Here is a 26524-nt window from a genome sequence, read left to right as displayed (position 1 = left end):
TCTGATAAAGCTGTGCGGCCAGCCAATCACTGTAATGCCACAAACAACATGGCTGCGGCATTACAGTGTGTGGCAGATAATCCCTGCATGTTCATTGGCGCTCTAAAGAGCGCCAAACATGCAGGGAGTGGTCCTGAGCTCCCACCGAGCAACCCCGGAAATACTCGGCGAGCGCCGAGCATCTCGAACAGTGAGATGCTCGCGCGAGCACAGAGCAGTAGCAAACATGCTCGCTCATCACTACCCAACATATGAGTGCGTTCTTCCTGCACTATCTGCAACATGATCCTCATATAGTTATGGCTCAAAAAAGTGCTGACTACTGTGTTACTACTCTGTTAAATTCACGTTATAAGAGTAAATTTTGCCAGATGCTTCCCACCCTGGAAAGGTACCCGCGAATGCTGGAGTATAGAAACATGCTTTTACACAACCTTAAGAGAGGTTTTCCCCAAGACAACAGTGAGGCATGCAGTGTTCATCGCAGCGGTCAGCCTCATCAATCCATCAATGCCAATACATTAGCTGCAGCAGCAGTGTAAGTGGCACTGCTGTGAGTCCTGACACGTGGTGAACGACTGGAGAGGATGGTGCTGGAGTTTCTAGAGCTCAATATCAATACCATCAGGGAGGGTTTGGACCATTTTACATTTTGGTCTTCAAAAATGGATGAGAGGCCAGAGTTCGCCTGTCACACCTTGGAGGTTTTATCATGTCCAGCAGTCAGCGTTCTCTCAGAACGTGTCTTCAGCACTGCTGGTGGTGTTCTGATGAATAAGCACAGCCAGCTGTCCCCTGAAAGTGTAGCCCACCTAAATTTCATCAAGATGAACAAGTCATTGTTATGCACACGCCCGGGCTGAGCGGCGTGTGCGTGTGATTGTAGTGATTCCACTGGACCGTGCCGGAGAGTGAATGCCTGGAGGGGCTTAACTAGGTATTCACCCGATCCGACCAAGGTGGCACGACGGCATACGACGCCAGTGCACCAAGGAGGAACCGAGCAGAGAGACCAGGTGCTACTCCAGGACAGACCCCGGACACGGCTGTTGACCCACACAGGGGAATACAGGAACAGACTGGTAGGCTGGCACACAGACTGGTGGGTATAGGCAGGCACGGCGGGTATGCAGGCAGGGGGGTACAGGCAAGCACAGCTAGAGTGCAGACAGGAAGGCACTAGCAGGTAGGAACACAGGCGGGATAGGACCCAGTACACACTGGGACTCAGGAACAATACAGGCAGAGGGGTACAGGCAAGCACAGCTAGAGTGCAGACAGGGAGGCACTAGCAGGTAGGGACACTGGCGGGATAGGACCCAGTACACACTGGGACTCAGGAACAGAACCACAGATGTGGCGGACAAACACAGCAGAGTGAGACCGCCCAGAGAGGTGAGCGAGAACAGGGCAGGACAAAGCCGCCTGGAGCAGTGAGCAAGAGTAGAGCAGGACAAGGCCGCCAGGAGCGGTGAGCAAAGGGTCAGAGCTGAGCGAGACTGCCGGAGCAGTGAGCAAGAGTGGAGCAAGACGAGACCGCCTGGAGCGGTGAGCAAGAGTGGAGCAAGACTGCCGGAGCAGTGAGCAAAAGGATAAGAGCGGAGCGAGACTGCTGGAGCAGTGAGCAAAAGGGTCAGAGCGGAGCAAGGCTGCCGGAGCAGCGAGCAAAGGAGTCAGAGCAGGCTAGAACCGCCGGAGCGGTAAGCAAAGGAGTCAGAGCAGGCTAGAACCACCGGAGCGGTGAGCAAAGGAGTCAGAGCAGGCTAGAACCGCCGGAGCGGTGAGCAAAGGAGTCAGAGCAGGCTAGAACCGCCGGAGCGGTGAGCAAAGGAGTCAGAGCAGGCTAGAACCGCCGGAGCGGTGAGCAAAGGAGTCAGAGCAGGCAAGGCTGAGCAGGGGGGACAGGGCTCTGTTCACACGGAACAGACAGGAAGGGAAAGGCAGAGCCAGATACCCACAGGGTACTTGCAGTGAAGTAGCGAGTGGACCACAAACTCACAAACGGGAGTACAGAGACAACAAGCAGGAGTTAGGTACGAGTTCAGACTCTGCAGAAAAAGGAAGGGAACGGACATAGAGGCAAAACAGGTAAAGGATAGGAGATAGTTCAGACTGGAACTGGGTGTATGGAGGAGACCGACACTGCAGCGGAATACAGGAGCGGGTCTGGGAATACGGCCCCCAGAGAGGCAGGATGAACAGGCAAGGAGCGTGTTCAGACAGGACAGACAAGATACAGGAGCGGGTCTACTTAATCGGCCCCTAGAAGGCAGGAGGAACAGGCTAGGAACGTGTTCAGACAGGACAGACAAGATACCGGAGCGGGTCTAGGTAATCGGCCCCTAGAAGGCGGGAGGAACAGGCTAGGAGCGTGTTCAGACAGGACAGACAAGATACCGGAGCGGGTCTAGATAATCGGCCCCTAGAAGGCGGGAGGAACAGGCTAGGAGCGTGTTCAGACAGGCCTGGAAATACAGCCTCCAGGATAGGCAGACAAGAGAACACAGAACGGGACCTGGCACCTTCAGAGTGCAAGCACACACTGAATGAAACACTATGCTCAGGCAGGGATAGATGGGAGCAGCTGAGCTATATACCAGGTGACAGACAGCAATAGGCTGAGGACGCACAAGGGGTGTGACCCACAGCAGGTACAAAAAGCAGGAAGTGATCGGGCACCGCCCTTAAGCAGCAGAAGCAGACACAAACAGACAGCATGGAGGGAAGCCAGAGAGACATTCTGGACTGGAGATCAAATGCACGCTCTTGCACAGTGGGAGATGGACCACCATGCAAGGACGCCGCCAGGTATGTTACAGTACCCCCCCCCTTACGCCCCCTCTTCTTCAGGCCTGCCAGAATCTTCCACAGGGAATTCGAGGACCAGTCGTTCACTTCAAGGAGATCACTTCCACTGTCCACAGGAAAAACTAATCTCATCTGGTTAGCTAGGATGCTACCTCCTATCCAGCCATCCTCAGCAACAGACGAAACGGGTGGAGTACCAGGAACAGCACACAAGGAAGTCTCTCTCCACATATTTTCAGGTGGCACCCCAGAGGGTACAGGAGACAACTGGAAGTCCTTCACCGGGTTGGAGGGGGACAGAGACTTGAGGGTAATCTCTGCTTCGAGGTACATCTTGTCAAGCTCACAGGAAGAAATAGACGGGTTATCAGGTACATAATGAGGAAAAGTCACTGTCTCTTTGTTATCTGGTGGTACCCCGGAGGATTCAGGAAACAACTGGAGGTCCCCCGCCGGGTCAGAAGAGTGCAGAGGCTCAGAGAAAACATCTGCTTCAGAGTACACTAGGTCGGACTCACTGGACGAAGCAGGCGAGGTATCGGGTACCGAGTATAGGAAAGTCTCTGTCCATTCACCACCAGGTGGCACCCCGAAGGGTTCTGGAGACAACTGGCGGTCCTCCGCCTGGTCAGAGGGGTGTAGAGACTCACGGGTAACCTCTGCTTCAGAGTACACTAGGTCGGACTCACTGGACGAAGCAAGCGAGGTATCAGATCCAGGATATAGGAAAGTCTCTGTCCATTCACCACCAGGTGGCACCCAGAAGGGTTCTGGAGACAACTGGAGGTCCTCCGCCTGGTCGGAGGGGTGTAGAGACTCGGAAGTAACCTCTGCTTCGGAGTACACTAGGTTGGACTCACTGGACGAAGCGAGCGAGGTATCAGGTACAGAGTATAGGAGAGTCTCTGTCCTTTCGCTACCAGGTAGCAGCCCGAAGGGTTCAGGAGACAACTGGAGGTCCTCCGCCTGGTTGGAGGGGTGTAGAGACTCGGGGGTAACTACCACTTTGGGGTACCCTTTGTCAGGCTCACAGGACGAAGCGGACAAAGTATTGAGTACCGGGTGTAGAGAAGTCTCTCTCCATTTGTCATCGAGTGGTATCCCGGAAGATTCAGGAGGCAACAGGGGGTCCTCCACCAGGTAGCAGAGGTGCACAGACTCTGAGGTAACCACAGCTTTGGAGCATCCTTGGACATGCACACCGGTAAAAGTGGGTGAAGCATCTGATGCCGGGTGCAGGAAGTTCTCCTGTGTGGAGTCTGGATGGGCAGAAGTCTCTTCGGGCAGGAGAACTGGTGCACTACCCACGCACATTACCCGTTGGGGTTTCTCCAGGATACAGGGAGATGAAGCTTCAGTAGGGACTTCAAGGTTGGGGTCAGGAGGTCTCAGGGAGGACAGACCCTGGCGTGACGGCTTGCCTCTACGTCTAGCACGTCTGGACTGCCTCTTGAGGTTGGGAGAAGTATTCCGGAAAGCGTAGTCACCCTGTGAGGATTCTGGGTGGGCAGTAGTCTCATTGGGCTGGAGGACTATTGCGCTACCCACACACATTACCCGTCGGGGCTGCACCGGGATATTGGGAAGTGAAGCTTCAGCAGGGGCTTCAGGGTTAGGGTCCTTGAAGACCATACGAAAGGCCACCAGGAAGGCCTGCAGGTCAAGGACGACAGGATCCCATGCTTCCCAAAGGGGGGTGACCCATTTCAAGGCATCACCCGCTAGGTAGTCAATCATAAAGGCCACTTTAGCCCAATCTGAAGGAAAATAGAGAGGGTAGGCCTTAAAGTGTAGCATGCATTGCTCCACAAATGCACGACACTGTCTTGGATCCCCATAGTAACGTGGCGGATCCGCAGGAACGAGAGCTGATAGATCCATCTGGACGGTGCGTAATTCGCCTGGAACTCAGCTAAGGAAAAAAAAATTTATTTATTTATTTTAATGCATGTATTCGCTGGAAAACTTCTCAGAGAGCGAAGGCCGTGGGGCTCAACGGGAACCATGGCCTGAGCATGCTGTTATGCACACGCCCGGGCTGAGCGGCGTGTGCGTGTGATTGTAGTGATTCCACTGGACCGTGCCGGAGAGTGAATGCCTGGAGGGGCTTAACTAGGTATTCACCCGATCCGACCAAGGTGGCACGACGGCATACGACGCCAGTGCACCAAGGAGGAACCGAGCAGAGAGACCAGGTGCTACTCCAGGACAGACCCCGGACACGGCTGTTGACCCACACAGGGGAATACAGGAACAGACTGGTAGGCTGGCACACAGACTGGTGGGTATAGGCAGGCACGGCGGGTATGCAGGCAGGGGGGTACAGGCAAGCACAGCTAGAGTGCAGACAGGAAGGCACTAGCAGGTAGGAACACAGGCGGGATAGGACCCAGTACACACTGGGACTCAGGAACAATACAGGCAGAGGGGTACAGGCAAGCACAGCTAGAGTGCAGACAGGGAGGCACTAGCAGGTAGGGACACTGGCGGGATAGGACCCAGTACACACTGGGACTCAGGAACAGAACCACAGATGTGGCGGACAAACACAGCAGAGTGAGGCCGCCCAGAGAGGTGAGCGAGAACAGGGCAGGACAAAGCCGCCTGGAGCGGTGAGCAAGAGTAGAGCAGGAAAAGGCCGCCAGGAGCGGTGAGCAAAGGGTCAGAGCTGAGCGAGACTGCCGGAGCAGTGAGCAAGAGTGGAGCAAGACGAGACCGCCTGGAGCGGTGAGCAAGAGTGGAGCAAGACTGCCGGAGCAGTGAGCAAAAGGATAAGAGCGGAGCGAGACTGCTGGAGCAGTGAGCAAAAGGGTCAGAGCGGAGCAAGGCTGCCGGAGCAGCGAGCAAAGGAGTCAGAGCAGGCTAGAACCGCCGGAGCGGTAAGCAAAGGAGTCAGAGCAGGCTAGAACCGCCGGAGCGGTGAGCAAAGGAGTCAGAGCAGGCTAGAACCGCCAGAGCGGTGAGCAAAGGAGTCAGAGCAGGCTAGAACCGCCGGAGCGGTGAGCAAAGGAGTCAGAGCAGGCTAGAACCGCCGGAGCGGTGAGCAAAGGAGTCAGAGCAGGCAAGGCTGAGCAGGGGGGACAGGGCTCTGTTCACACGGAACAGACAGGAAGGGAAAGGCAGAGCCAGATACCCACAGGGTACTTGCAGTGAAGTAGCGAGTGGACCACAAACTCACAAACGGGAGTACAGAGACAACAAGCAGGAGTTAGGTACGAGTTCAGACTCTGCAGAAAAAGGAAGGGAACGGACATAGAGGCAAAACAGGTAAAGGATAGGAGAGAGTTCAGACTGGAACTGAGTGTATGGAGGAGACCGACACTGCAGCGGAATACAGGAGCGGGTCTGGGAATACGGCCCCCAGAGAGGCAGGATGAACAGGCAAGGAGCGTGTTCAGACAGGACAGACAAGATACAGGAGCGGGTCTAGGTAATCGGCCCCTAGAAGGCAGGAGGAACAGGCTAGGAGCGTGTTCAGACAGGACAGACAAGATACCGGAGCGGGTCTAGGTAATCGGCCCCTAGAAGGCGGGAGGAACAGGCTAGGAGCGTGTTCAGACAGGACAGACAAGATACCGGAGCGGGTCTAGATAATCGGCCCCTAGAAGGCGGGAGGAACAGGCTAGGAGCGTGTTCAGACATGCCTGGAAATACAGCCTCCAGGATAGGCAGACAAGAGAACACAGAACGGGACCTGGCACCTTCAGAGTGCAAGCACACACTGAATGAAACACTATGCTCAGGCAGGGATAGATGGGAGCAGCTGAGCTATATACCAGGTGACAGACAGCAATAGGCTGAGGACTCACAAGGGGTGTGACCCACAGCAGGTACAAAAAGCAGGAAGTGATCGGGCGCCGCCCTTAAGCAGCAGAAGCAGACACAAACAGACAGCATGGAGGGAAGCCAGAGAGACATTCTGGACTGGAGATCAAGTGCGCGCTCTTGCACAGTGGGAGATGGACCACCATGCAAGGACGCCGCCAGGTATGTTACAGTCATGAATCTCCAAGGGCTTTTATACCACAATCGCAGACTGTACAGACTAGGCGATGTTCTAGTTTTTAGTGTGCTGCATTGATCTTGCGTAATTGCAGTCTGTGATATCTTTAGCGTGGCTTCTTAGGCTGCTGTTGCAGCTGCTGCTGCAGATGTTAACACTAATTTTTGGAAAGGTGAACACTCCAGGTTGGGTTTCCATCAGCTGGGTTGGCTGTAGTGGAAGAGATGTTGGTCCCCATTATAATATTTTTACTGTGGTGAATTTGATGCCACTTTGGTGGCATGTGCCCCTAACTTTTTTAAATTTGAGGACTCCTGATTGGGTCTCCATCTGCTGGGCTTGCTTTAGTGGAAGAGGTATCAGTTTCCATTATACTAGTTCTAATTCTACTGAAATTGATGCCTCTTCTGTGGTGTCAGGCCTTAATTTAGGGAAATGTGAACACTTTAGGGTTGGATCTCCATCTGCTGGGTTGGCTGTAGTGGAAGAGATATCGGTCCTAATTATACTATTTCTGCTCTACTGAAATTGATGCCATTTCGGTGGTGTCAGCTCCTAAGTTTTGGAGATGCGGAACTCCTGGTTGGGTCTCCATCTGCTGGGTTGGCTGTATTGGAAGACGAGTTGGTCCTAATTATACAATTTCTACTGTACTGAAACTGATGCCACTTTGGTTGTGTCTGCCCCTTATTTTGGGAAATGTGCAGACTCCTGGTTGGGTCCCCATCTTCTGGGATAGCTGTTGTGGAAGAGGTGTCGGTCCTAATTATACAGTTTCTACTCTACTGAAATTGATGCCACTTTGGTGGTGTCAGCCCCTGATTTTTTTAAATGTGAATACTCCTGGTTGGGTCTCCATCTGCTGGGTTGGCTGTAGTGGAAGAGGTGTTGGTTTTAATTATACTATTTCTACTCTACTGAAATTTATGCCACTTCGGTGGTGTCAGCCCCTGATTTTTGGAAATGTGAACACTCCTGGTTGGGTCTCCATCTGCTGGGTTGGCTGTAGTGGAAGAGGTGTCGGTCCTAATTATACGATTTCTACTCTACTGAAATTGATGCCACTTTGGTGGTGTATGCCCCCAAATTTTGGAAATGTGAACATTCCTGGTTGGGTCTCCATCTGTCCATCTGCTGGGTTGGCTTTAGTGGAAGAGGTGTCCGTTCCCATTATACCAGTTTTACTCTGCTGAAATTGATGTCAGACCCTAATTTAGGGAAATGTGAACACTCCTGATTGGGTTTCCATCTGCTGAGTTGGCTGTAGTGGAAGAGGTGTCGGTCCCCATTATAATATTTCTATTCTGGTGAAATGTATGTCACTTTGGTGGTGTCAGCCTCTAATTTTGAAAGTAGGGAGACTCCTGTTTGGGTCTTCATCTGCTGGGTTGGCTGTAGTGGAAGAGGTCTCAGTCCTAATTATACTATTTCTACTCTTCAGAAATTGATGACACATTGGTGGTGTCAGACCCTAATTTCCAATTTTTGGAAATGTGAACACTCCTGGTTGGGTCTCCACCTGCTGGGTTGGCTGTAGTGGAAGGGGTGTCGGTCTTCATTATACTTTTTCTACTCTACTGAAATTGATGCTATTTCAGTGGTGTCAGCCCCTATTTTTGGAAATGTGAACACTCTTGGTTGGGTCTCCATCTTCTGGGCTGGCTGTAGTGGAAAAGGTGTCAGTCCTAATTATATGATTTCTACTTTACTGAGATTAATGCCACTTCGGTGTTGTCAGCCCTTAATTTTTGGAAATGGGGAGACTCCTGGTTGGGTCTCCTTCATGTGTGTTGTCTGTAGCAGTTGGCTTCCCAGATCATAGAGTTAATCATAGAATCCAGTTACTTTCATAGATCCAGTTACTTTCAATCAACTACCAGTGTTACTATTAGAGATGAGCGGTGTTCGACTCTAACTGTTTGCCAATCTCAAATTCGAGCTGTTTTGGGGGTGTTCGAGCCGTTCGGCGAACACGAACAATTTGAAAAAAATTCGGCTGTTCGAGGTTTTGTCGATAACTGTTCGAGCACCAAAATCATAACTGGATTTTTTTCTCAGTAATGCTGAAAATTAATGTTAATGCGCAGTTTGAGTGTACCGCGGGGCAGGGGGAGGGGCAGGGGATGGATCTCTGCAGAAATAATGAAGATCTCCATTTTTTTTTCTCTTTCCCGCATTTACAGTGGGGAGGTGCAATCTGTCAGCCTATCAGCAGCGCACACACGGAGCGAAGTGCTTTTTTTCACATAAGCAAGGGCATGAGTCATTGGCAGCGTATGTCACATGTCCTTGCCCTATAAGACCCAGCCATTTTCCCCGTCGCCACCATTTTCTCACTGCTGCAGCTGCATGTTAGACGGCACCGCTGATGCTATGTGTGCTATACTTTGTTAATTTCAAGTCAATTTTCGCACAAATCTACAGATAGCTTGGGAGTAGGGAATAGTTGTGATTGCAGTCCTTTTAAGGACTAGGTTACAGCATTTCCTACGACTTTTATCAGGCAGGTCTGTGCTCTTAAATAGATAGGTTGGGAGTAAAGACTAATTGTAATTGCAGTCCTTTTCAGGGCTAGGTTACATCAGTTCCTATCACTTTTATCAGGCAGGTCTGTGCTCTGAAATAGATAGGTTGGAAGTAAAGACTAATTGTAAGTGCAGTCCTTTTGAGGGCTAGGTTACATCAGTTCCTATCACTTTTTGCCAGGCAGGACTGTGCCAGTGCTGTGCAAGTTTTTTTCACAGCATTTGGCTAAATCTAGCAAAGCAAATCCTTTTTGTCCTCTTGCAGTGTGTGTTAGTCAGTGGAGAAGCCTATCTGTGTTGCAAGCTACACCACCTGTGCATAGAATACAATTTTTTTTTACTGCACCTAGTGAAGTAAAACCTTTTGGGCATAGAATCATTCTATTAGTCCATCTATACTAACCTCCACCAGGTTGCAAATTCAATATAATTTTTTTCTGCATCTAGCTCTGAAAAAATATTTCAGCTTGTAGCAGTGTGTGGGAATTGTTCTATTAGTCGATCTATACTAACCTCCACCAGGTTGCAAATTCAATATATTTTTTATCTGCATCTAGCTCTGAAAAAGTATTTCGGCTTGTAGCAGTGTGTGGGACTTGTTCTATTAGTCCATCTATACTAACCTCCACCAGGCTGCAAATTCAATATAATTTTTTTCTGCATCTAGCTCTGAAAAAATAGTTCGGCTTGTAGCAGTGTGTGGGACTTGTTCTATTAGTCCATCTATACTAACCTCCACCAGGTTGCAAATTCAATATAATTTTTTTCTGCATCTAGCTCTGAAAAAATATTTCGGCTTGTAGCAGTGTGTGGGACTTGTTCTATTAGTCCATCTATACTAACCTCCACCAGGTTGCAAATTCAATATAATTTTTTTCTGCATCTAGCTCTGAAAAAATATTTTGGCTTGTAGCAGTGTGTGGGACTTGTTCTATTAGTCCATCTATACTAACCTCCACCAGGTTGCAAATTCAATATAATTTTTTTCTGCATCTAGCTCTGAAAAAATATTTCGGCTTGTAGCAGTGTGTGGGACTTGTTCTATTAGTCCATCTATACTAACTTCCACCAGGTTGCAAATTCAATATAATTTTTATCTGCATCTAACCCAGCCAATACTTTTGGGCTAATACCACAGTTTGGCCACTCAGCTCTGCTCGGTTCCCATCCATTGTTTTTTGTGCAAACAACTCCAGAGTTGTGAATTAGTTAACCACCAAAATGAGTGGAAAAAGTCCTGCTGCTGGTGGAAAGGGGAATAGGCGTTTTGGGAAGGGAAAAAAAGGTTGTGTCCATGGGGTAGGTGTTAAAGCAACAGTAACATCTGCAGAAGAAAGACCATCTTCCAGCCAAACTAAGATGTCTACTTCTTTTAGCGGACAATGTGATAAGATCCCTTTCTTACAGCCACGCCAATCGCTACAAATTCCAGATGAGGCACAAAAACAGCAGGTGCTTCAACGGATATCAAGTGCTCCTTTAAATGGGCTCTCCTCCACCTCAACTTAAACATCACAAATACTCCAGTCCTCAGAGGTGTCACCCCAATCGCACTTGCTTCCTCACAGCTCCCAAGTCTCCAGCTGCCCGTCTGAGTATGGGGTAGATCAGATGATTGAGTCTGCAGAGCTGTTTACTCATACTATAGCCTGGGAATCAGAGGTCGGCTCCAGAGCTTCTGTGAATCCAGATGAGGAAATGATCTGCACTGATGCCCAGAATCTTTATGAGTCAGATCCAGGACCAGACGCAGAAGGTTCTGACCATAATGTAGACCCTCGTTCCCAAACTGTAACTCCTGTTGGTGGAGACAATGAGGAAAACGATGATGAGACTCAAATACCTGATTGGAGCGACAACTTTAGTTTTTTGTCAGGGCAGGAAGAGGTTGGCTCTGAGGACGACGGGTGTGATAACACACAGGGAGATGATGACGAGGTTGGAGATCCCACTTACTGTCAACCCACAGTCAGCCAAGAGATGAGGTCAGCAGAGGAGGTGGTGGAGGATGCTAGTGACGACGAGGTCAGGTTGATCCTTTCTGGAAAGAGACGTAGTACTGGAAGCACGTCAACAACTGCATCATCAAGCACAACTCTGCCTCTGACCACAAGTCATGGTGGCTCTTCAGGTCGCATGGCTGCTAAGCCTTGCATAGCCTGGGCATTTTTTCAGATCGATAAAGATGACCCAACTCGTGTTATCTGTAACATTTGTCAGCAAAAGCTAAGTAGAGGCCAAAAAATACATAGTTTGAGTACTTCATGCATGAACCGGCACATGGATATGAAGCATAAGTTGCAGTGGGAAGCTCACTGTGCTACAATGCGGCCTAGCCGGCCGGGCCAACCACCGTCTGCCACATCTTGTACATCCGCGGCCTCTTCATCCTCTGTGACTGGGGGGACAGCAGTCACACCTGTTTTGGGACGCAGACCCGCCACCTATTAACCCGCAACAGCCAGCGTGATTGGCAGGTCATCATTTTCTTTGGAGGTGGAAACACCAGCTGGTGTTCAGCGCTGTCCGACATCGAGAGCACCACCTTTTTATCAAGGCAACCTAACATGTCTGCCTGCATCTTCCTCACAGACCGTCAGTTTGCCGGGGACACCCTTCTCAACCCCGTCTAAGCACAAATGCCAGCCCTCGGTCCCTCAGATGTGGACAAGTAAAAGATCATTTCCTCCTAGCCATGAGAAAGCTAAGAGGTTGAATTTCACCATCTGCAAGCTGTTGGCTACAGAAATGCTGCCTTTCCGCCTGGTGGACACAGAGGATTTTCGAGACCTTATGTCCGTCGCAGTGCCCCAGTACCAGATGCCCAGTCGGCACTACTTCTCAAAAAAGGTGTGCCTGCGCTCCACCAGCATGTCGCACACAACATCACCGCTTCTTTCAGAAACTCTGTGTGTGATAGGGTGCATTTCACCACAGACACTTGGACAAGTAGGCATGGACAGGCACGTTACATGTCGCTGACTGGGCACTGGGTAACTATGGTGACAGCAGGACAAGGGGCTGCTGTCCAAGTCTTGCCGTCCCCACGAGTTGTGTGTCAATCCTTTTTATCTCAAATTTCCTCCATTGCTTCTGCCTCCGCAACCTCCTCTCTGTCCTCCACCTGCACCCAAAGCCTGTCTGGTCATGCCACAAGATTTCTAACTGCGCAGAAGGTATCCTGCATACCTCCTTACTATGCTGGCAGCAGGGCTCAACGTCATCAGGCGGTTTTTACTTTGAAATGTCTGGGAAATGAGAGTCACACAGCTGAGGAGTTGGGGTCGGCTCTGGAGAACCAGTTTCATGAATGGTTGTCTCCACTGGACCTGAAACCAGGGAAGGCCGTGTGCGACAATGCTGAAAACTTCGGTGCGGCCCTTCGCCGGGGCAATGTCACACACGTGCCTTGTATGGCTCGCATTTTGAACCTGGTTGTCCAGCAATTTTTAGCCCACTATCTCGGACTAGATGGCCTTCTGCAGAGGGCACGGTCGCTGTGTGCTCACTTCCGCCGTTCGAATCCCGCAGCTCAGCGACTTACATCTCTACAGAAGTCGTTGGGCCTGACACTTCACCGGCTAAAATGCGATGTGCCTACCCGGTGGAATTCAACTCTGCACATGTTGCAGCGACTGTGGCAGCACCGACAAACCCTGGTGCAATATGTTGTGACTTATAGCCTGGGCCAACGAGATCCAGAGGTGGGGCAAATCACGCTAGAGGAGTGGTCTCAGATCAGGGACCTATGCACCCTTCTGCACAGTTTTGAAATGGCGACGAAAATGTTTAGTGCTGACGATGCCATTATCAGCATGAGTATGCCGGTGATTTACATTCTGGAGCACATGTTAAACAGAATTCGGAGTTAGGTGGTGGCACAAGAGGAGGTGGAGGAAGTAGAGGAGTTGTATGCGGAAGGGCTAACATCTGCAAGGTCCAGACGGTCGGCAGCACCAAGGCGGCAGGCATGTGAGGGTGGGGGAGATGGTTTTACCAGGGCGCATTGGTAGCAGACAAACTAGTGAGGAAGGTGCAGGAGCCCAGGCAGAAGTGGAGGACGAACTGATGGAAGACTCATCAGATGAGGGAGACCTTGATCACATTTCTGTTGTGCGAGGTTAGGGGGAGAGGGCAGAGGAAGGAAGCATGATTGTTACCTCGCTACCAACACAACAGGGACTTGGTGCTCCTGGATGTGGAAGACACATGAGTGCCTTCTTGCTGCACTACCTGCAACATGACCCTCGAATTGTGAGAATTAGAAATAATCCTGACTACTGGGTTGCCACACTGTTAGATCCCCGGTACAAAAGTAAATTTGCAGAAATTATTCCTGCCATAGAAAAAGATTCACGCATGCAGGAGTATCAGCAGAGACTGTTGCAGAATCTTACATGTCCTTTTCCTCAAAACACTAGTGGTGCACTTAGTGAATCTCACAGTTCCAACTTGCCAACCGTGGGACCGTCGAATGTTCAGCACTCAAAACGTAACAGAAACACAGTATCTGCTGGTAACATCAATTTTGCGGAATCATTTCACCACCTTTTTAGCCCATACTTTGCAAGGCCACAGGAGACAAGAAGTCTGACACATAATCAATGCGTAGAGAGGATGGTACAGGAGTATCTCCAAGTAAACATTGAAGCCATGACTGTGTCACTGGACCCTTACTCTTTTTGGGCTTCCAATCTGGATAAATGGATGGAGCTCGCCACTTACGCCTTTGAGATCTTGTCATGCCCCGCAGCCAGCGTTCTGTCTGAACGTGTGTTCAGCACTACTGGTGGTGTGCTGACAGATAAGCGCACGCGGCTCTCCACTGATAATGTAGACAGACTCACGTTCATAAAGATGAACAAATCATGGATCCGAAACGACTTTTCTACCCCTGTGTCATCCTGGGGAGAGTAAAAGCTTGATGATTTGTTAAAATGACCTCACCAACCGTTTTAAGCTTTCAAATTACTAATCATGTTTATCTGTATCTTGGCAGCAAAATAATTTGGGCCTTGTAGCAGTGTGCAGTACTGATTCTATTAGGCCATCTATACTTAACTGAACCAGTTTTAAAGTTACTAATCATGTTTATCTGTATCATGGCTGGAAAATAATTTGGGCCTTGTAGCAGTGTGCAGTACTGATTCTATTAGGCCATCTATACTTAACTCAACCAGTTTTAAAATTACTAATCATGTTTATCTGTATCTTGGCTGGAAAATAATTTGCGCTTTGTAGCAGTTTGCAGTACTGATTCTATTAGGCCATCTATACTAAGCTCCACCAGCTTTCAAATTAATAATAATTTTTAGCTGCATCTAGCCCGGAAAGTAATTTTGGGGCTCCTGGATGCGCAAGACACATGAGTGCCTTCTTGCTGCACTACCTGCAACATGACCCTCAGATTGTCAGAATTCGAAATAATCCTGACTACTGGGTTGCCAAACTCTTAGATCCCCCACACTCTTCGATCAACCTTTTCATTTTAATAAAGAACAAAAAAATGGTCATTTTTGAAATTATAAGCTTTAGCAGTTTATTACAAACTGAAATCAAACAGTTTTCAACTCAAAACTTTATTCTAGGTGATGTTACATTTTCACATAGGACCCCTTGTTCGAAAGGAGCTTCTGAACTCTCTCGTCCATTGAATTCATCAGGTTTTGGATGGTTTCTGCTTCAATTGTTTTGCATGAGGACAGAATACCCTCCTAGAGCTGTTGCTTAGATGTAAACTGCCTCCCGCCATCATAGACACTCCTTTTGATGATGCTCCAGAGGTTCTGAATGGGGTTGAGGTCAGGGGAGCATGGGGGGTCACACCTTAAGTTTGTCCCCTTTTATGCCCATATCAGCCAGAGATGCAGATGTGTTATGTGCAGCATGAGACGGTGCATTATCATGCATGAAAATGATCTTGCTGCGGAATACACGGTTCTTCTTCTTGAACCATGGCAGGAAGTGCTGTTTGAGAAACTCCACATACATTATGGAGTTCATCTTTACCCCTTCAGGGATCCTAAAGGGGCCGACAATCTCTCTCCCCATGATTCCAGCCCAAAACATTACTCCACCTCCTCCTTGTTGGCGCCGTAGCCGTGTTTGCGTAGGGTGTCCATCAACCAGCCATCCTCCACTCCATCCATCTGGACCATCGAGCGTTGCACGGCACTCTTCGGTGAACAAAACAGTTTTGAAGTCAGTCTTCATGTATTGTTTGGCCCACTGGAGCCGTTTCTGCTTGTGTACAGAGGATAGAGGAGGTCGACAGGATGGCTTACGCACAGCTGCAAACCTCAGAAGGACCATGCATCTTGTTGTTCGGGGGACGTTGGAGGCACCAGCAGCTTCAAAAACTTGTCTGCTGCTATGACAAGGCTTTTTTGCCGCTGCTCTTTTAACCTGACGTAATTGCCTGTAGGAAAGAGTCCTCAATTTTTCCTTATCAGCACGCACACGTGTGTACTGTGAATCAGCTACATACTTCTTGATTATGCGATGATCTGGATGAAGTGTCTTGGCAATGTTGATTGTAGTCATGCCTTGACCTAAACACTCCACAATTTGTTGCTTCTCAGCAACGGACACATCCTTTTTCTTTCCCATTTTGGCAGAAAATATAGGCTGCTTAATAATGTGGGACAGCCTTCTTAAGTAGTCTTGCCTTTCATTGCACACACCTGCCAAACTAATTAGCACAGGTGTCTGCAATTGCTTACAGTGATATAAAGAGCCCTGACACACATCACCATCAATGAGCTTAACTGACAAACAAAAAAATTCTTACCTTATCACTCCTAAACACTTTTTGCATAATAATTTAGAACACAGTGTACATGTGCTTTTCCACAAAACACCAGTGATTCACGTAGTGAATCTTACAGTTCTAACTTGCAACCGTGGTCTGTATGGAGTTGTTCAATAAAGGGCCCAAAATTAAGATAACATAGACGGGAGAGGTCTCTATGAATACGAATTCCTAAGTATTTGATACCCTGTGAGGGCCAGGCAAAGGGAAAGTTGGACTGGATGGAATCCTGTATGGATTTGGGGAGGGAGACATCGAGGGCCTCAGACTTCACTGCATTGGTTTTAAAATTTGACCATGTAACAAAGTGATCTATTTCAGCCATAACGGCAGGGATGGATATATGTGATTGAGTGATATATACTAGGACATCATCAGCAAATGCAGAGCACTTGTACTCGGTGCCTCCCACCTCAATCCACCTAATATTGGGGTTATGGCGAATTGATGAGAGCAGGTGCTCCGTCACTAGGATGTATAAGAGAGGGGACAGAGGACATCCCTGCCTTGTCCCATTGGTGATTATGAAAGGTGATGAAAATGTTCCATTTATCTTCAGCCTAGGTGACGTATTGCGATACAGGGCCGTGATTTTGGCTATAAAAGGGTCCCCTAGACCCGTACCCCAAGCTTTTTAAGAGAATAATATATGGCGTGCCAGGAGACTCTATGGAATGCTTTCTCAGCATCCAACGATAGTATCTAATTACAAATTTTTAACTGCGTCTAGCCCAGGAAATACTTTGTGCCTAGTAGCAGTGTCTGCTAGTCAGCGGATTATCCTAGCTGTTAAGCAAGCTACACCACCTGTAGTTTGGACACTTAATTTTTTTAAAGGAAATGCTTCGGGCCCCTGGGACACTCAGTGAAGAGCATCGGGAGGCACCCCAAGGCACAGGGGCTGGGACTGGCGGTAGGACACCTTGCGGTGGACCGCCAAGCTCGATCCTTCTAAAAGCTTTTCAACTGCAGCAGCTTTAGTGGACGCTACTGGAGCTGGAATTCCCGCAGCTGCTGGCATGAGACTTGCCCTCCAATAGATCCTTGTAAAAGGATTTAAAGTGTACTCATTCAAATTAGAGAGACAATTTAAATTAAAAAGCTTAGACCTGCCTCAACTGCAGGGGGGCTCGCTCGACCCACCAGCGGACAGGCACCAGTATTGGGAGAGGGAGGCTGGCCATCAGGGTCCACCGCAGCTCTGGCACAAACCCGGCGACACGGAGGTCGCACGGGCAGGAACGGACTGGCTGTGTCGGCTTCGCACTATTTTGGTTTTAGAAGGGCATGACATGCCTATATCTGTATCACCCCCTCCTTTCACTCCTCCACCTCTTTTCTTTTCGCATGACTATATGTACTTGTCACTTTTCCATGTGTTAGTTGTGTCTTCTGAGCAGTTTGTCAGCTTTTTGACACCTTTGAAGGTGTTTTCTATGTCTTCCTATGTGTTTTTGTTTGCCTGCCATTGGTTTTAAAGATGTTCGAATGTGTTCGACGAACAGTTCGACGAACAGTTCGGCGAACATACGGGTGTTCGACGAACCGAACCGAACTCGAACACTATGGGGGTGGCTCAACACCAGTTACTATTCTTGAGTTTTTATACCAGTACTAATCTATGAAGCTGATTTTTCTGCCTTCTGAGTATGGCTGAGCATAAAACCAGGTTGAGTTGTTGCATGTGGTATCAAGGTTCCCAGCACAGCAGACCTACACCGATCCATCACCCGCCATCTTAATTTGAAGTTCAATTAAAAGCTGCAAATGTTGTCCAGACCCTGATACCTCATGCATGGCCCATGGCTGATTGCTGCTGTGCCATTAAAAAATTTGTAATATGGGTCAATAGATGCCACTTTCTTGGGGTCTATCCATAATTTCATCTATTATGTTTGCTTTTGGGTCCTTTTTAAGGTTTTATGTATGCTTTTGGTGTTGCCTCCTATTGACTCCATTGGGATTCAGTACTTTCGGAAAAATATTTGGCAAATTATTTAGCAAACATTGGGATGTTCGCCGAACTGGAAGGAACCGAACATTGAAAGGTTCGCTCATCTCTACTCACGACTGGCTGGGGTCTGCAACTGGAGCTGGAGTTGGTGCTGAAGCGCTTTTTGCTGGTGCTCGCGCTTCCACTGACATTCTGTCACTGCTTACTGATGTTCTTCTGCTGCTGCTGCTACCTCACAACATTCTGCTGCTTTGAGGGTATCATAGATGGCCTTATGCATGAAGTCATCCAAGCCTGCCAGGCTGGGGGTATGGGCAGGTGGTGAATGGCCCACTGCGGGACCAACTGCTGGCGACTGTCTCCTTGGGGAGCCTAGGCTGGACTCCTCCTCTCCTAGAGTTACATTGTTTTCCACTTCCTCCCCACCATTCGTAGCATTGGCCATCTCCTTGGTTCTGCCCCTCGTGCCACCGGCCATCCTTGCACTCTATGGCCACTGACACAGAGCTGCAACCTGTTGAACCCACATACCTTACATTATTTGCCATCGTACTATCTAGTGCTGAGCTGATTTTAAGACCACAGCAGCAAAAGCTAATGCTAGCAGTCTTTAGTGTCTGTGAGTATGTGTTCCACACTCACATACACAATTATCTCGATCCCATTGTGCTGCCACCACATGTGAAGAATGGTACCAGTGAGATCATGCAGAATCCCCCCGCTGCCACCACATGTGAAGAATGGCACCAGTGAGATCACACAGAATCCCTCCGCTGCCATCACATGTGAAGGATCCCCATCGAGCCTCCCACCTGATGTCACTATTACATCAGATGGATCACAGACTTTGCACCAATGTGATGTTCCACACCCCCTTCGGGACACGTAAGGTCAGATTGGTACAGTTCTACACAGACACCCCCTGTCCTCATGGGTTCAGGAAGGTACAGGGAGTGAGAAGAGGTGGCCCACACAGTCACTGACATGGCACCACTGTTGGGCTGAGAGGCTCCTCTCACTGACCCCAGTGAAAAAAAACCTTATCAGCCTGGTAGAGCTGCCACCAGCTCCTATTAGACATAAGGCCCGGTCCGTAACAGGAATTATATCGAGCCAGAAACCAGCTCTGGTAGCATGTGAGTTGAACTGAACAACGGACGTGTGGATTCGTGGATCGAGATAAAAGGGCAGCCCATGGTTAAATTATATATTTCATTGCCTTAAGGGCACACTTGACAATGCACTATATACATAAGGGTTATACATACATAATGGTCAGAGATGCAAACACAGTAGTAGTGGTGCAAAGTATGCAGATATTAAGAGTCAGTTACCTGTCAGATGAAAGGCCTGGCTTGCGGGGGAGGGGCTACTACATGTGAGGATTGTGGTTCCCTCTGTTGCGTGACTTCTCCCACATGATGTGTCGCCACGGTCACCCAAAGAAAAAACAATAGGCCTAGAGCTTCAGGAGCTTTTTAACCGCTCTGGGTCACCCCCCCCTTCTGCCACCTGGGCTGGACCCAAATCTTCACCCCTGGCTTCTATCAGCTAGAAACTCCAGAAACTAAAAAGGTCATAACTCCTTAATGTACGGTCCTAGGGAGCCGGTTCTGGTGTCATCAGATCAAAAACACAGACGGAGACAAAACACAGCAGCCCTAGGGGTTTTTGAATGGCTGTGTCATGTATCTCCCTATTCCTATTTCCTATGTGCTAGACTGGGTCAAGACCCAGGCGGACATTCACCATGTCCTCGGGATTTCAAAAATCTATTCGATGTATGGTCCTGGATCACTTCCTTGTCTCTTTTGAGCAGCCTAGGCCCCACAGTCGGCTCACCAGTTCCTGGGCCATGGCTCTCCTGTCCGCAGTTTACAAGAACAGAAGTGATGAAGACTGTGGCCTGGTCTTGGGCCTTGGTGGTCCTGGGAAAGTTGAGGACATGTGCCAAGGTTTGTCTGTGAGCTTGCCAAGCTTCACAGCCACCAACAGGTTAAGCCCATTATCACATACGACCATGCCTGGTTGGAGGTTCAGCTAGAGAAACCACAGATTCACAGATTAGTCTGGTCTGTTATTTCTTTAAGTAACTCTGCTGTTTGACTCCCAGACAAATTATCTTCAGCAGAACCTGTTGCCTCTTTGCTGCGGCAGAGCTCCAGAGCTACCGGCTTCTGGCTGATGTGGACGACATTCTCTGAGATAACACATCAGAGATCGAGGATGAGGAGGAGCAGGAGGGGATACAGGAACTGGTAAAGGAGGTGGAGGAAACTCTGATAGAAAAAGGAATAACAATTCTTGACGTTGGCAGCACATATGCTGTGACAGGATGGGATTCTGGCCCGCCTTCCACAATGTTTGCCAAGTGTACCGTCAGGGAAATGTACCGTCTTCGGCCACAAGCGGTTGTCCACATGTCGGTCATTAAGTGGATAATGCCAGATAAAGCTGCTCTTTTATCTTGATTCACAAATCTACTTCCGTTTCTTGGTTTAACTTTCCATGCTACCGGGTCTGGTTTCTGGCCTAATATAATTTCCTCTAACGAACTGGGTTTATATCAAATAAGGAATTTTTGGCAGCTCTCCCAGGCTCACAAGGTTCTGTTTCACTGGGGCTAGTAAAAAGGGCCTCTCAGCCTGTCAGGGGTGTGAGATAGTGTGGTACCACGTTAATGACTGTGTGGGCCACCTCTCACTCCCTCTGCCTTCCCGGGCTAGTGTAAACAGGGGGTGTCTGTGTAAAACTCTGCCAAGCTAACCTTACTTGCACCTAGGGAGGCGAAACGTCACTTTGGTACAAGTGAGGAGACTTTACCACATGATCCCGCTGACATAATATTGACTTTAGGCAGGGTGGCGAGCTGCGGTTTCATCACAGTGTTTTTGGAGTGTTATTTATCACAAAAATGTACCCCAAACCACTAAATAGTGTGTGGGTGAGAAATTTAACCCAGCAAAATGTTTTAACACTTTTTTGAGTGTTATATATAACAGAAATGTACCGCAGACCATGGAATAGTGTGTAGGTGAGGGTGAGAAATTTAACCCAGCTAATTTTTTCAACGCTTTTTTGGAGTTACCATCAAAATGTACCAATAACCGCATTAAACTGTATGGATGACTAATTGAATCCAGAAAAAAATTTGGAAAGTAAATATTTTGAAAGTGTATTTTATGTACTTCTACACTCTTAAAGTTTTTGCAGAACGTGCAAGGTCAGGAAAAAATTATAAGGAGGGTTATCCATAAACCCTGAAAGGCCACAACTTGTGGGCCTCATTGAAATATTTTTAAAGTGTAGTTGCTATCCTCCTATACTCAAACAGGCTTTGCACAAACTACAAAGCTAGTAAAAAATTGTAACGAGGATAATACAGTAATCCTTTTCAGGTGTCCACTTTTTCCTTCCTCTGGAGGCTGGCGGGACTGCCTCCTCCTGCTTCTTAGAGCCCAATTCCCAAGTGACTGGGCTGTAAGTGACCCGGCTTCTGGTAGTGCCGGAGCCCCCAACATATAGAATTGGGCAACAGCCCCCTCTGTCACCTGCACCATCGGCTCCTCCCACAAAGGAAGTGGGAAACCCCAAGTACAGTACACTTTCTAAGGGGTGGTAGTAGCCCTGTTTGTAGCCGCCTCAACAAGCCTCTTCCAGGCCTGTTAATTCCTCAAGAGGGGTTCATCCTGCTCCCTTTCTTCAGGAATCACATCTACTGAATACCAGCGATGTTGCCCCTCCATTTTGAGCAACGCGACTCTGGTTACAGCCGTCAGCTCTTGCAGCGTTTGAGACAACTGTTCCTTCTCTACTGCCCGATGGTTGAACAAGATGTGATGCCGGGTCCCAAACTCTTCATTGGACCCCCTTCTCTGCTAAAATAGTAAGTAACGACCACCTCCCGGGATGCCAACTCTCGGTACCTTGTGGCTAGAGGGCCAATAACATTTCTCCCGACCTGGTCCTCCTTGTCTCTTCCGACCAGCCTAGGCCCCACAGTATGCTCACCAGTTCCTGGCTCTCCTGTCCGCAGTCTGCAAGAACCCCAGAGGTAAAGGATGCAGCCTAGGTTTGGGCCTTGGTGATTCAAGGAAATAGGCCAGATCAGGACCACAGGCTCCTGTCACCTCTGCTGTTGTATGAGTTTCCTCTGGCTTCGATGTTCCTCCAGTCACTCCCTCGGGAGTCTCACATGATACTGCCATCTTTGTCGCCCACTGTAACGACACATCAATTAATCTTAATTATGCCAGACGTATATTCTCAGTAGGCCAGGAGACATAGACTATTGTCTGAACGTTGATTATTGAATTTATGTTTGCTGCAGCTTATTGTCTGCTATTTTTGGGAAACAAAGACGCAGGGTCATTGAACAATTCATGTATGTTAATATGTTGATTACCCATTGTATAAGTCCCTGCAGCACGTTGAACTGCAAAACAGTGAAGGACAAACTATGCAGATAGAAAAAATACTTAAACAGTGACTAATTAGTCCCTGCCACCTTCCCCCAATCCTGTGAAAAAATGCCTGAATATGAGCTGTGAGCTATTAAAAGGGGATCTAGCTCTGTTTCATGAAGACAAAACAAAATACAGGACACCATAGCTCCATCAAGACGAACTTTACAAAAACAAAGCCAGGACACCATGACTCCATCAAAAGGGACACACATTTGATATTCTACAGGTTTCCAGCTTAAGGACCACGGCCCTAGCAGGAAGAATACATATCTGCTCCATTGACCATCAAAGAAACCATAGAGACGTTTGGGAAAGCCAGGATTGGGACCCACCGGTCACCCATCCCCATGGAGACGTTTTTGACAAGCCAGGTTGTGATCTCTGGTCACCCGCCCACCATGGAAATGTTTGGACAAGCCAGGTTGTGATCTCTGGTCACCTGCCCCCATTTAGGCTTTTGGACAAGTGAAATTGTGACCTCTGGTCACCTGGCTCCATGGATGCATTCGGCGAAGCCAGGATTGGGATCCAATGGTCACCTGGCCCCATTTAGACGTTTGAAGAAGCCAGATTATGACCCTCTGGTCACCTGGCCACTTGTCCCAATGGACTGTCAGCTTCCTAAGCTACTTATTATCTCCTCTCTGTGAGTTCCTGCAAAAAGTAGGGCACCACTGTAGGGGGTACACGGCCCTGAAAGCCCTGTAGTCGCAGCTGCTCTAATTCGGGTGAGTCTTGGGTATTTTGCTGGGACGGTTCTGTGTGTTATTGTCTGTTCAATAAAGTATTGCCACACTGTTTACCCTCACCCTGTCTTTTCTGAGTAGTATTCTGTCCACAGGAAAGGAGAGCAGGCATTCAGTGGGATGAGCCTTGGTCCATGGGGACTCAGGCCAGTGGATGAGAGCACCCACTAGAACCCCATGTCTCCACACCCACTAAGCACATTACTCTGTATGGATGACTAATTGAATACAGAGAAAATTTTCAATACTTTTTTGGAGTGTTATACAGTGCCTACAAGTAGTATTCAACCCCCTGCAGATTTAGCTGGTTGACACATGCGGAATTAACCTGGCATTGTGACATTTGTACTGTAGATCAGCCTGGAAGTGGGAAATGCACTGCAGCAAATTTTTTTTTTTTTTTTTTAAACGTTAAAAGTTAATTCAGAGTTTCATTTATTATTCAACCCCTCAAACCACAAGAATTCTGTTTGGTCCCCCAAAAGTATTAAGAAGTAGTTCAGGCACCAAGAATAATGAGCTTCACATGTGTGGATTAATGATCTCTTTTGCCAGCCTTTTCTGACTATTTAAGACCCTCCCCAAACTTGTGAACAGCACTCAGACATGGTCAACATGGGAAAGACAAAGGAGCATTCCAAGGCCATCAGAGACAAGATCATGGAGGGTCACAAGGCTGGCAAGGGGTACAAAACCCTTTCCAAGGAGTTGGGCCTACCTGTCTCCACTGTTGGGAGCATCATCCGTAAGTGGAAGGCTTATGGAACTACTGTTAGCCTTCCACGGCCAGGACAGCCTTTGAAAGTGTCCTCCCGTGCCGAGGCCAGGCTTGTCCAAAGAGTCAAGGCTAACCCAAGGACAACAAGGAAGGAGCTCCGGGAAGATCTCATGGCAGTGGGGACATTGGTTTCAGTCAATACCATAAGTAACGTATTCCACCGCAATGGTCTCCGTTCCAGACGAGCCCGTAAGGTACCTTTACTTTCAAAGCGTCATGTCAAGGCTCGTCTACAGTTTGCTCATGATCACTTGGAGGACTCTGAGACAGACTGGTTCAAGGTTCTATGGTCTGATGAGACCAAGATCGAGATCTTTGGTGCCAACCACACACGTGACGTTTGGAGACTGGATGGCACTGCATACGACCCCAAGAATACCATCCCTACAGTCAAGCATGGTGGTGGCAGCATCATGCTGTGGGGCTGTTTCTCTGCCAAGGGGCCTGGCCATCTGGTCCGCATCCATGGGAAGATGGATAGCACGGCCTACCTGGAGATTTTGGCCAAGAACCTCCGCTCCTCCATCAAGGATCTTAAGATGGGTCGTAATTTCATCTTCCAACAAGACAACGACCCAAAGCACACAGCCAAGAAAACCAAGGCCTGGTTCAAGAGGGAAAAAGTCAAGGTGTTGGAGTGGCCTAGTCAGTCTCCTGACCTTAACCCAATTGAAAACTTGTGGAAGGAGCTCAAGAATAAAGTCCACATGAGACACCCAAAGAACCTAGATAACTTGGAGAAGATCTGCATGGAGGAGTGGGCCAAGATAACTCCACAGACCTGTGCCGGCCTGATCAGGTCTTATAAAAGACGATTATTAGCTGTAATTGCAAACAAGGGTTATTCCACAAAATATTAAACATAGGGGTTGTATAATAATTGACCCACACTTTTATGTTTAAAATTTAATAAAATTCAACTGAGCAACATAACTTTTTGGTTTGTAAGATTTATGCTTCTGTTCATAAAACCTACTCTCGTTTGCAGTTTGAAGGCTCTAACTTATTTGCATCTTATCAAACCAGCTAAATCTGCAGGGGGTTGAATACTACTTGTAGGCACTGTATATCACAGAAATGTATGCCAGAGCAGAGAAGACTATATGGGTGAATAGTTTAATACAGTCAACTTTCTTAACGTTTTTTAGGAATGTTAGATATCCCAAAAATGTACCCAAGACTACGAAATATTGTATGGATGAAAAATTTAACCCAGCAACAATTTAATGCTTTTTTTAATGTTATATTTCACAAAAATGTAGCCTAGACCACACATTAGTGTGCGGGTGAGAAATGTAACCCAGCAAAATGTTTTAACGCTTTTTTTGAGTGTTTGAGATCACAAAAATGTACCCCAGACCACGGAATAGTGTATGGGTGAGAAATTAAACCCAGCAAAATTTTTTAACACTTTTTAGGAGTGTTAGGTGTCAAAAAATGTACCCCAGACCACAGAATACTGTATGGGTGAGAAATAGTGATGAGCGAGCGTGCTAGTCACTGCTCGGTACTCGCCAGACCATCTCATTGCTCAAGATGCTTGGCGCTCCTTGAGTATTTCCGGGATGCTCGGGCGGGAACTTGGGTCCTCTCCCCATTTGTTTGGCACTCTTAAGATAGTCAATTAACATGCAGGGATTGCCTGCCACTCACTCTAATGCTGTAGCCATGTTGGTTGTGGCATTACAGTGATTGACTGGCTGCATAGCGTCATCAGGTCTATATAAGACCTGGTGACCCTATACTCATCACAGTGTACAAAAGTATTGGCACCCCTGCAATTCTGTCAGATAATACTCAGTTTCTTCCTGAAAATGATTGCAATCACAAATTCTTTGGTATTATTTTCTTCATTTAATTTGTCTTCAATGAAAAAACACAAAAAGAATTGTCCTAAAGCCAAATTGGATATAATTCCACACCAAACCTAAAAAAGGGGGTGGACAAAAGTATTGGCACTGTTTGAAAAATCAAGTGATGCTTCTCTAATTTGTGTAATTAACAGCACCTGTAACTTACATGTGGTACCTAACAGGTGTTGGCAATAACTAAATCACACTTGCAGCCAGTTAACGTGGATAAAAGTTGACTCAACCTCTGTCCTGTGTCCTTGTGTGTACCACATTGAGCATGGAGAAAAGAAAGAAGACCAAAGAACCGTCTGAGGACTTGGGAAACCAAATTGTGAGTAAGCATGAGCAATCTCAAGGCTACAAGTCCATCTACAAAGACCTGAATGTTCCTGTGTCTTCCGTGCGAAGTGTCATCAAGAAGTTTAAAGCCCATGGCACTGTGGCTAACCTCCCTAGATGTGGACGGAAAAGAAAAATTGACGAGAGATTTCAACGCAAGATTGTGCGGATGGTGGATAAAGAACCTCGACTAACATCCAAACAAGTTCAAGCTGCACTGCAGTCCGAGGGTTCAACAGTG

This window comes from Phyllobates terribilis, unplaced genomic scaffold, assembly GCF_046119375.1.
Source record: "Phyllobates terribilis strain yellow unplaced genomic scaffold, ASM4611937v1 Scaffold_2__4_contigs__length_985480577, whole genome shotgun sequence".
In the NCBI taxonomy this organism is placed as follows: domain Eukaryota; kingdom Metazoa; phylum Chordata; class Amphibia; order Anura; family Dendrobatidae; genus Phyllobates; species Phyllobates terribilis.
The sequence above is the reverse complement of the archived record's forward strand: the minus strand, read 5'-3'. Positions refer to the sequence as shown.